The sequence below is a fragment of the Lathyrus oleraceus genome, chromosome 7, assembly GCF_024323335.1.
Source record: "Lathyrus oleraceus cultivar Zhongwan6 chromosome 7, CAAS_Psat_ZW6_1.0, whole genome shotgun sequence".
Taxonomy (NCBI): domain Eukaryota; kingdom Viridiplantae; phylum Streptophyta; class Magnoliopsida; order Fabales; family Fabaceae; genus Lathyrus; species Lathyrus oleraceus.
This window is the reverse complement of record NC_066585.1, coordinates 83,137,612-83,147,658: the sequence shown is the minus strand read 5'-3', so window position 1 is coordinate 83,147,658 and position 10,047 is coordinate 83,137,612. Positions and strand designations below refer to the sequence as shown.

Genomic DNA, 10,047 nt, shown 5'->3' with positions numbered 1-10,047 from the left:
CAAGATTTAATTCATAAGAAACTTATTCTCTAATTAATTTTAATTAACATCTACTTAATTAATTAATTATGCTATCCTAATAATAACAAGTAAAGAAAACCAAACAAAATAAATGTCAAAATTGTATTGAGAATATAATAGGTTTTGTTATATTATTAATGTTACAATTATCACTTAACGTTTAGGGAAATAATAAAGAAATAAATGAATTAAAAAGATAGGGTGTGGGTGTGGGTGTGGGTGTGGGTGTGGGTGTGGGTGTAGAGAGTGAGGTAAAGCTCCAAAGGAGCAAACCACAAAGGCCCATAAATCCTTGGCCACTTCCTCCATAAACCGGGTTAGGCTTAAGGCCCAAACCCTAAACAACCAAGCCAACCCTAAATGCAGATGAAAAAGATAAAAGGTAGAGAGAGAGAGAGGTGGCTTCTTCCCAACGCAGCCCACATGGCGTGTGAGTAATTAATCCATCATGCGGCGAAGGCGACATTACCCAATGAGCAGTCATGTAAAACTTCAAAAAAAGTTTTAATTGAAAATATCAAAAGGTGAATTAAGTTACCAGATTTGAATCAAATCCATTCATTATTTCAACGAAACATTCTCTCCTTAACCTTTCACTCTCAAAATTCATTCGCCGGGAAAAAAAAGGAAAGAAAGAAAAAACACGGTGGCTTGCGGTAGTTACAACCACCTTCTTTGGACGACCCTCTACAAAAAATTGATCTGGGTATTACTTGGATTTTGATATTGATTCTTGTTGTTGACACTTTAATTCCTTCTCCCATTTTCATGGTATGCCTTTTGATGCTTTGAAAAGGATTCCATGTCATGGTCTATGTGTTAACAAATCTTACTTTTGCTTCTAGGTTAATGGCCAAAGAAACTTGAAGACTATTCTGGTAAAGGAACACGAGGATGGATCGAATGATAACTCGTTACCACCGATGTCTGGTCCTGGGCATAACAGGGTTCACATTAGAGAAATTTGATTGTAGAATCGTCTCTTAATGCCAAGCTCAGGTGGAGGATAGGGATGAAGGTTATGAATGCTTGGACAAGAGGTGGGCAAGAGCTGCCCAAAGCTTTGAAGGATTTGAGTTTAAGATTTGGATGCAAAACCCTTCTTTTTTCCTTTTTTTGTAACATATTCGAAATTCTAAACTCCAAGTGTCTTTGTATTTTCATTAACTTGAATCCTGGTCTAATTAATCCTGGTCTAATTCTAAACTCCAAGTGTCTAAAAGTTGAGTAGAAGAAACTTTAAACTTTTTCTGGATCGTATTTGTCATAATTTGAGCAACACAAATTGTTATCACTACTAGAAAAGATAAGAAAGAGCCAAATTGTTATCACGGCTAGAAAAGATAAGAAAGAGCCCAGTACATTGAGTTACAAATCCATAACTGTTGCAGTTCCAACACCAAAAAGAAGAATTGCAAGGGAAAATTGTTTTCTTCTACTGAATTTCTTGCCAAGAAAAAGGATCTCCAGTAGAATAGTACATGGAATTATTGCTAGCTTTGTCATCTGAGTGCATATGAGATAAACATTATTCATAAAAAAATAAAATAAAATGCTCGAAGACGAAAAAGACTCCGAAATGATTTGAATATTGAAGGGAAGGTACAAGAATGAATGGAAGTGATTTGAATGAAAAATGAGTGATTCATGAAACTTATTGATACGAATGTGAATGGATATGAAATATTTTTAAGAAAAAGATAGATTTAACTTAAAGATATGAAGGGAACGACTTATGAATGTATGACTTTGTGGTTAGAGTATGGATGAAAGGTTTAGGTTATGGAAAGTGAAAACTTGTGACTCCTTTTCCAAAAACAAAATGTGGTATGGACCAAATTTATTTCAAATATTGACTTCAAAGCATCCAAGAAACCTATCTTAGCCATGCATTCATGACTTGATTGGTCCACGAGAATATATGTACAAATCAGAGGTATGAGTTGAGAATAATAGAATACCTAGCAGATAGGACAAAATTGGGGTACGACCGTTGCCCCTGTCTAACTTCCTTAAACTCGAGAGAATGAACTGCCACGAGGTTCAATTTTAGGGTAGAAGTCAATTAGATATGAGAAGACCCCAAAATTTTGTTCGATGAAAAGTGGGAATGCAATGCAAGGATGAGATACGATGAAATGCAAATGAGATAGCAGAGCGCGGTCTTGAACATAACACATGAGATTCCTTGAGGATCAACGAAGCAGTATCTTACAAATTGAGATATTTCAACAATGGAATGATACCTCAATCATATCTAAGATTCTTCGAGGATGCTAGAGCATTATCTCTAAGAACAAATGAGATTCTTCGAATCAACGAAGTAGTATCTCAAATAATAAATGAGATTATCTAAATCAATGAAGAAGCATCTTACATGATCTAATCAAGATATTCCAACAAAGAGAATGATACCTCAATCGTATCTAAGACTCTTCGAGGATACTAGAGAAGTATCTCTAAGAACAAATGAGATTCTTCGAATCAACGAAGCAGTATCTCAAACAACAAATGAGATTCTCTAAATCAACAAAGCAGCATCTTATATGATCTAATCAAGATATTCCAACAAGGGGAATGATACCTCAATCGTATCTAAGACTCTTCGAGGATACTAGAGCAGTATCTCTAAGAACAAATGAGATTCTTCGAATCAACGAAACAATATCTCAAACAACAAATGAGATTCTCTTAATCAACGAAGCATCATATTATATGATCTAATCAAGATATTCCAACAAGGAGAATGATACCTCAACCGTATCTAAGACCTTCAAGGATACTAGAGCAGTATCTCTAAGAACAAATGAGATTATTCGAATCAACGAAGCAATATCTCAAACAACAAATGAGATTCTCTGAATCAACGAAGCAACATCTTATATGACCTAATTCAGATATTCCAATAAAGGGGAATGCTAACTCAATCGTATCTAAGATTCTTCTAGGATACTTAGAGCAGTGTCCCAAATAATAAATGAGATTATATGAATCAATGAAGTAACATCTTGTAATCGAGATATTCCAACAAAGGGAATGATACCTCAATTGTACCTAAGACTTTCCGAGGATACTTAGACCAGTATCTCGAACGGTAAACAAGATTCTCTGAATCAACGAAGCAACATCTTATATGATATAATCAAGATATTCAAATAAGGGGAATGATACCTCAATTGTATCTAAGACTCCCTGAGGATACTTAGAGCAATATCTCTAAGAACAAATGAGATTCTTCAAATTAATGAAGCAGTATCTTAAATAGAAAATGAGATTCTTCGAATCAACAAAGCAGTATCCAAAACGTTCATCTGTTGGGGGAAATGGTTCAGAAAAGACTCCATTTGAAGGAGATTTACTAGCAAAGTTTTGCAGGGGAAGAACTCGTAAGAGTTCTTTTTAGAATAACCCCTGCTTGGGGAATAATGATATCAAAAATGCCGGGGAATATCATTATCAACCATAAAGTTGAAGAAATGACTTGCTGGAAAAAATAATTCCACGAGAACATGCGGAGTAAGAACACCACCGACTTGAATGAGGAATGACCAGGATACATATGTTCGACCCTGGATCCTGAATTATATTATGTTTGATGTTTTGTATGACATTCCACTCTAGGTGGAAATACCATGCATGTAGGATGTAATTGCTGGGGATTTTTAGATGTGCATGTAGGAATACGACTGATTTTATTGATTATGGATGAAGCTTCCCATTTTGGTGGGAATCCTATGTGTAGGTATGCTGATAATTGATATGATTGTGTTTGGTGACATTCTTGTTTTGGCAGGAATGTTGTGTATGTATAAGATTCATAGTAACTTTGTATTCTGATGCAACTTCCCATTTTGGTGGGAGAGCCATGCATGTGATATATGTTTGTGCATATGAAAGTGCAAATGATAATTGGGTATGTTTTGAAATTGGTCTCCCCTTTTTTGGCAGGTGAGAGTTTTTTTGGGTACCAATTGAAATTCTGGTAAGCAAATTCCTGATGTGGTACATGATGTCATGACACCAGGGTTAACACATTATCACACCATGAATAATATTAGGATTTAAATAACAGTATGACAGGAAATAACACAATCAGTTGTTAACTCAGTTCAGTGCAACGTCACCTACAGTTGGGGGCTAAGGAAATCCACTATCACAGAATTAGTTTGAAGTTCTAAACAACCTCAGATTTTACAGATTTCTCACCTAATCTCTACCCGTGGATGTTTCTATCTAATACTCTCCTAGATATGAGACCCCTCTCACTTCCCTTCAACCTGACAACAACTTATAACAAAAAAACATAATCCGCTCTTGCTTACAAGCTTCTAAGGGATTGTTAGTTACAACTCAATAAACCAGGTCCAATTCAAGTATCAAGGAGATACTCAAATGACTCATACAATGCACAGTCACAAAACTCTAAATTAGACAATATTATGCACTACTTCGTTATCTTCTTAGGTTTAGAAACGATCTATAAATAGTAGTGGAAATACATGGGCTTTTGGCTTGATTTACAACAGATCCAAGACCTATGCACAATCTTTTGTAGATTTGATCTCAATCAAATCAGATGTTTCCTAAAATGTTTTGACATTGTTACTTCGTAAATAAGTCAAGATAAAATAGTCTTTTACTTTTTAGAAAATGCTCTACATAATTCGTGAACTAAATCTTCAAAGAATCTTCAGATATATCACTAAAGAAAACCAATCTTACAAGATACTAAAAATAGGTCACACTCCAATGTTGAACCAACATGTCAGAACATCTTGTTCAACATCTGTCAATAACACTTATTTTTCCAAAATGTAGCCAATCACTACATATAAGACCTAACAATCTTCCCCTTTGGTAAATTTTGGCTAAAACAATCTTTGCATTGACCAACAGGAATGAGGGTAAGGATCATAGTAACAAACAATTCAAGCAAACAACCGAAATCCCCCCCCCCCCCCCCCCCCCCCCCCAAAAGAACCCTAGAGGCAGATGCATCGGAATTTTTTTGCCTCATATTATCTCATACGAAGCCCTACCTAAGAGAAAAATCAAATTCTCTTTAGTCAGGATGTCAGGATATTATTCTTGACATTATTAACATCAACAACCCCTCAGTAACAACAAAATAAAAAACTCTCCCGCTGAGTAGCAGATCCAGGGGCAGAGTTACCCCAAGAGTTACTCCCAATCCATACATGATCCCCCTCAGAGGGTAAGAGGGATAACGACTAAAAATCAGAACAAACATCAAACAACATCATCACATATCTACTCCACCTTTTGAGCCACAAAGTTGACAAAACTAACCAAAACAACAGAGTTAGCAGAATAGGCAAAAGAGAGTTTACAATCTAAACATAACCAAGAGCACTTTAAAGTGAAAAAATATTCAGGGAACAACCCACAAAAAAACAAAAGAGTAACCAACACACAACAGAACCAAAGTGCTTCCGTCCTAATCACTGTTGGTAGCATAATCACTTGCAGTAATGAGAGAGGAGGGTCCTGTAGTGGTAAATTCATGACCGCTGAGCTATTGGTTAACTCAATGTCAATAAAACCAGAGTCGCCACCGCACTTTTATTATTTCCAATGGAAAAAGGGAGAAAGTACAAACAAAATCCAACGATAAGAAGTTTTCAAATCAAAACTAATAATATGTCAGAGATTACAAGTAAGGGGGTTGGTTACACAGAGGGAAGGTATTAGCACCCAAAGTGTCCTAGGTACTCCTAGGGAGCCCTTTTTGTGTGTAAGTGTTTTGGTTGAGAAGATGTTTGTTTTAAAAATAGAATGAGGGGATGAGAAAAGAATTCATTATTTACATTTTGTGTTTGGTAAGACCTTTGGTCTTATGTCTACGTACCAACATAAATAAGGGATCAAAACCTCATAGTTAGTGGTAAAAATTTCAAAGATGGGTGGATTGAATTTTAACAAAAGCTTAAAGATCTTTTGTTATCAATAGGAGAATACTCAACCAAACATCCACCGATAATGAGAGCTTTACAACATTTAAGAGGGAAGGCTCCAACTCAGATTAAATCAAAAAGTATGCCACTAACCCCTAGTAAATGGAAAGTCTTACACTCAACATATCATGGAATTGGAGAATTATATCTCTACCAAGGATAACTCAAATCTAAATGCTTTCTTTTTGAAAAATTTAAAAGGAAAAAGGCACCATATGGCCAAAATGATTAGATGAGGTTATTAGTTCTTTTTGTTCTTTTTGAAAATAAAGTCAATTTGATCAAGTCTTTTTACAAGTTTAATTAAGAAAACAATTTGAAAATCAATGGCATAAGACCAAGGTTTCTACTCATTAAAACAAGTACAAGTTGAAAAACAACAACCAAAGAAGTTTTGAAAATGAGGAGGAGATTTTGAAATTAAAGAAGAAGGAGGTGGAGATGAAGGGGTTATCCTAGACAAGATTAAAAGTTTTGAGTTGAAAATATCTAACCCATGGGAAGCATCCACAAGACAATAGTGTCAAATAGAAACCCATTTCCTTTGGATTATCAAGCAAGCAACAAAGCCATAATCGTCCAAGCAATTAATAAGAAATCAAATGGTATCAAATAAAGATAACCAAACATCCAAGCTAGCACTATAAAGAAAGCAATCTTCAATGTCCTTTATGTGTATCAGATGAAAAATCCCTTGAAACATACTCAAAGAGAAAATATCAAATAATAACAACAAGATCAAAATAACAACTTGGACAAAGACAAAGAGTGTATCAGATAAACCAAACGGAGTCTCTCAAGCTTGTGTCAGATAAATGGCATTGACCAAGTTTCTTTCCATAGTGTAGCGTGGTATTCGTTACCATTAGAGATATTGACTAAATCTAAGGTAAACCATACAAGTCGAGTCGCCACCGCACTTCTATTTATCCAAAGGAATGGTTAGAAAGCGAACAAAAACCTAAAAGTTTTATCGAATAAAAAACTAGTAAAAATGTCAAAGATCGGGGTAAGGGGTTGGTTATGCAATGAGAAGGTTTTAAACACCCAAAACATCCTAGGTACTCCTAGGGAGCCCTTTTCATACTTGTTGTAAGGTTGGTATTTTGTGAAAATTTATTTGTGCAAACATGATTGAAGAGATGAGAAGAGAATATACAAGTTATTTACATTTTTTGTGTTTGGATGGATAAATCTATTGCCTATGTACCATCTTAAAGAAGATTAAGATCAAAACCTCGTAGTTCGGGGTAAAAATCTCAAAACAAGTTGGTGAATTGATTTGGTCCAAAAGCCTTAAGGTCTTTTGTTATCCAAGGGAGAAAACTCAACCTAAAACCACAACTCCACCATGTGAGGATATCTTCAACATGCTAGTGAGGGGTTAATCCTATTATAAGCATGAAAGACTCATTGTCCATCACTAAGGATATATGTGAGTATTACATCTATCTCAAGGATAACTCAAACCTAATATCTAAAGGTTATGAAAAATTTGATTAAGGAAGTGGCCATTGAAACCACAAAAAGGTATTTGAATGAGTGGTATTTACCAATAAAAAGTATTTACAAAAATATGGTCAAAGTGGATTTAAAAGTTCAATTCAAAATAAGTATTATGAAAAGAAAGTTTGAAAATCGAAAGCATAAGGCTTAGGTTTCTAATGTTTTAAAAAAAGAAGTGTTAAATGTTTGCACAAAAGTTTTGGCTTGGGTTAGAGTGGAGGGAAGAAGAAGAATGGCTAAAGTCCTAATCATACAAGAGATAAGGGATAAGAAACAAGACCACAAATGGAGTTCCTCTCTTGAGATCATATTGATGATCCAAGTAGCTCCCATCCTTTGGAATATGCAAGCAAAATAATAGTAAGCTCAAACATTCAACACAATCAAACAAGCTCCTTAGGAGATCCTCAATGTATCTTGTATCTTTCACTTTGGATGAACATGGCAATGGTTCTTCAAGTTGAGCTCTTATAGGATTCCCTAGCACAAAAGCACACACATCAAAAGTTCCATGAAGTAAATCAAGAATGGACAAAAGTGAGTTTAGAGGTTTGGTCCTTCTAGTCCATCTTCACCATTTAAAGTCCTTTTACTCCAATTTGCATAGGGAAAGTCCTAGAAACTAAGTCCATTTGTCCATTTCTTTGCATTTGGTCAACAACAATCAAAACAAAACACAAGCACAATAATATATTCACAATTATGTGCTCAAGTGAGCAAAAGGCAAATTGCATTAACATAAACATGTGCTCAAATGAGCAAAGGGGAAAAGCAAATGAATAATATGTACAAGAATAGTAAATTGCATAAATGTAAAGAGCAAGAATTAAATGTTAATGATTAATGGTTAACGTTAGTAGTTAGTGTGCCATAAGGAAAATTTAGCGCTATGTTAAGCAATCATAATTGGACTTATGTAGAAGTCACAACTATCTGAGGCCGGTCCATAATAATGTAGGCAACAACACAAGTTAGAGGTCTTGATTAGTGAATCAAACTCCAACAACTTGCCATGCAAAAAAGAAGATGAGAAATGATCTTGTATTGGTTTAAGTCCTTTGCATGATTTAGAAAGCAATCTATCCTTAATGCAAAGCCATTCACTTGATCATTTGATCAAGATGAATTAGATTTGAATCAAGGAAGATTAAACCTCCCTAATCAATGCTAACCATCAACCTTTAACTCATTGATCAAAAAGAAAAGAAGGTGAAGAAGAAGAAGATAAAGAATATAAATGAAGAATTAAAGTGCATTAAATGAAATGCAATGTACCAATCAACAAATGTTGACCAAAGATAGGGAAGATCAAGGTCAAACAATAGAAAACAGAAGCAAAATGAAGATTGGAAGTCAAGGAATAAACAAAATATTTTTGGCATTTTTAATATTTAAAATAAAACTTGAATTAAAATATTAAAGAAAGGTCAAACTTCAAACTCATTTCAAATCAACTTTGAAAAGTCCAAGTGAATTATCCCAAGTTCAACAAGGTCAAACAAAGTTTGACAAAAAATTTCAGCATTTTTAAAAGTTAAAAACTATTTTTAATCAATTAAAAATGAATAAAAATAACCTAATTGAACTAAAATCTCAAATAAATCTCAAATCAATTAATAAATTGATGAGAATATTTTTCATAGATCTATCATCATTCAAAGAGGTTGAGAAAATATTTTTGTATTTTTTAAATATCAAAAACTATTTAAAATGAATTAAAAATAACCAGAAAATAAAAAATTACTAAAAAATAGCAAATGATAAAATAAAAAATATTAAAAATCATTTTTAGAAACTAGAAAATAAAAGAGAAATAATGCAATTGGTCCCATAATTTTTGGACCAATAATAAAAGAGATATGAATTTTAGAAAATGAAATGGAATAAAAAAAATAAAATAGAAATTAAAATCAGAAATGGAAAATATGAAAAATCCACACGCGTTGGATTATATGTCATTAAATGACGTGGAGGATCCAATGGCATTGGCATGCGCGCGCACCATGAACCTCAGTCAATGAGAAGCACAAATAATAAAAGTAAGTCATAACAATGGACTGCCTAGATCTAATCTGGAAATGGAAAGGGACGGTCCAGATCTGATTTGGAGACCAGACGGTGGCCAGCGCCACCATCTTCTCCAGCAAGCTCCGATGAAGATCAAAAATCACAGAGATTCAAATGTGCATCAAAATGCACGATCCAGGCACCATTTGAAAGGTGAAGTGATGTACATCACTCCTATGCCACTCAATTCCACTCTAGATTCCTATTAAGAGAGAAATCAGAGATGGAACTTTGGTGGTGTTCAACTAAACTTGCTCGATTTCAACAATTAAGAACACAAAAATGATGCCTCTATACAGAGGACTTCAGACAACACAAGATCAAAGCAAATGGAGCAATGTATGATGAGATTCGAAGAAAAATTCAGTTGAGCAAAACCTTTGGATTATGAAGAATTGAGTCACTCTCTTTGGTTCCTTTTGCAAACAGAAGCTTCAATGGATCAAATGAAGAAGGTCTAGGAGCTTTAGATTTGAAG

The 10,047-nt window shown here is 34.4% G+C and overlaps 1 long non-coding RNA gene across 1 annotated transcript; it reads left to right on the top strand.

The window, feature by feature from the left end:
• The first annotated feature begins 376 nt into the window (after positions 1-376).
• LOC127107038 (uncharacterized) lies at positions 377-1,276 on the top strand. The gene is made up of 2 exons (XR_007795615.1): positions 377-727; positions 867-1,276. It is a non-coding gene; the product is annotated as an uncharacterized LOC127107038 (long non-coding RNA).
• The last annotated feature ends 8,771 nt before the right edge of the window (positions 1,277-10,047 follow it).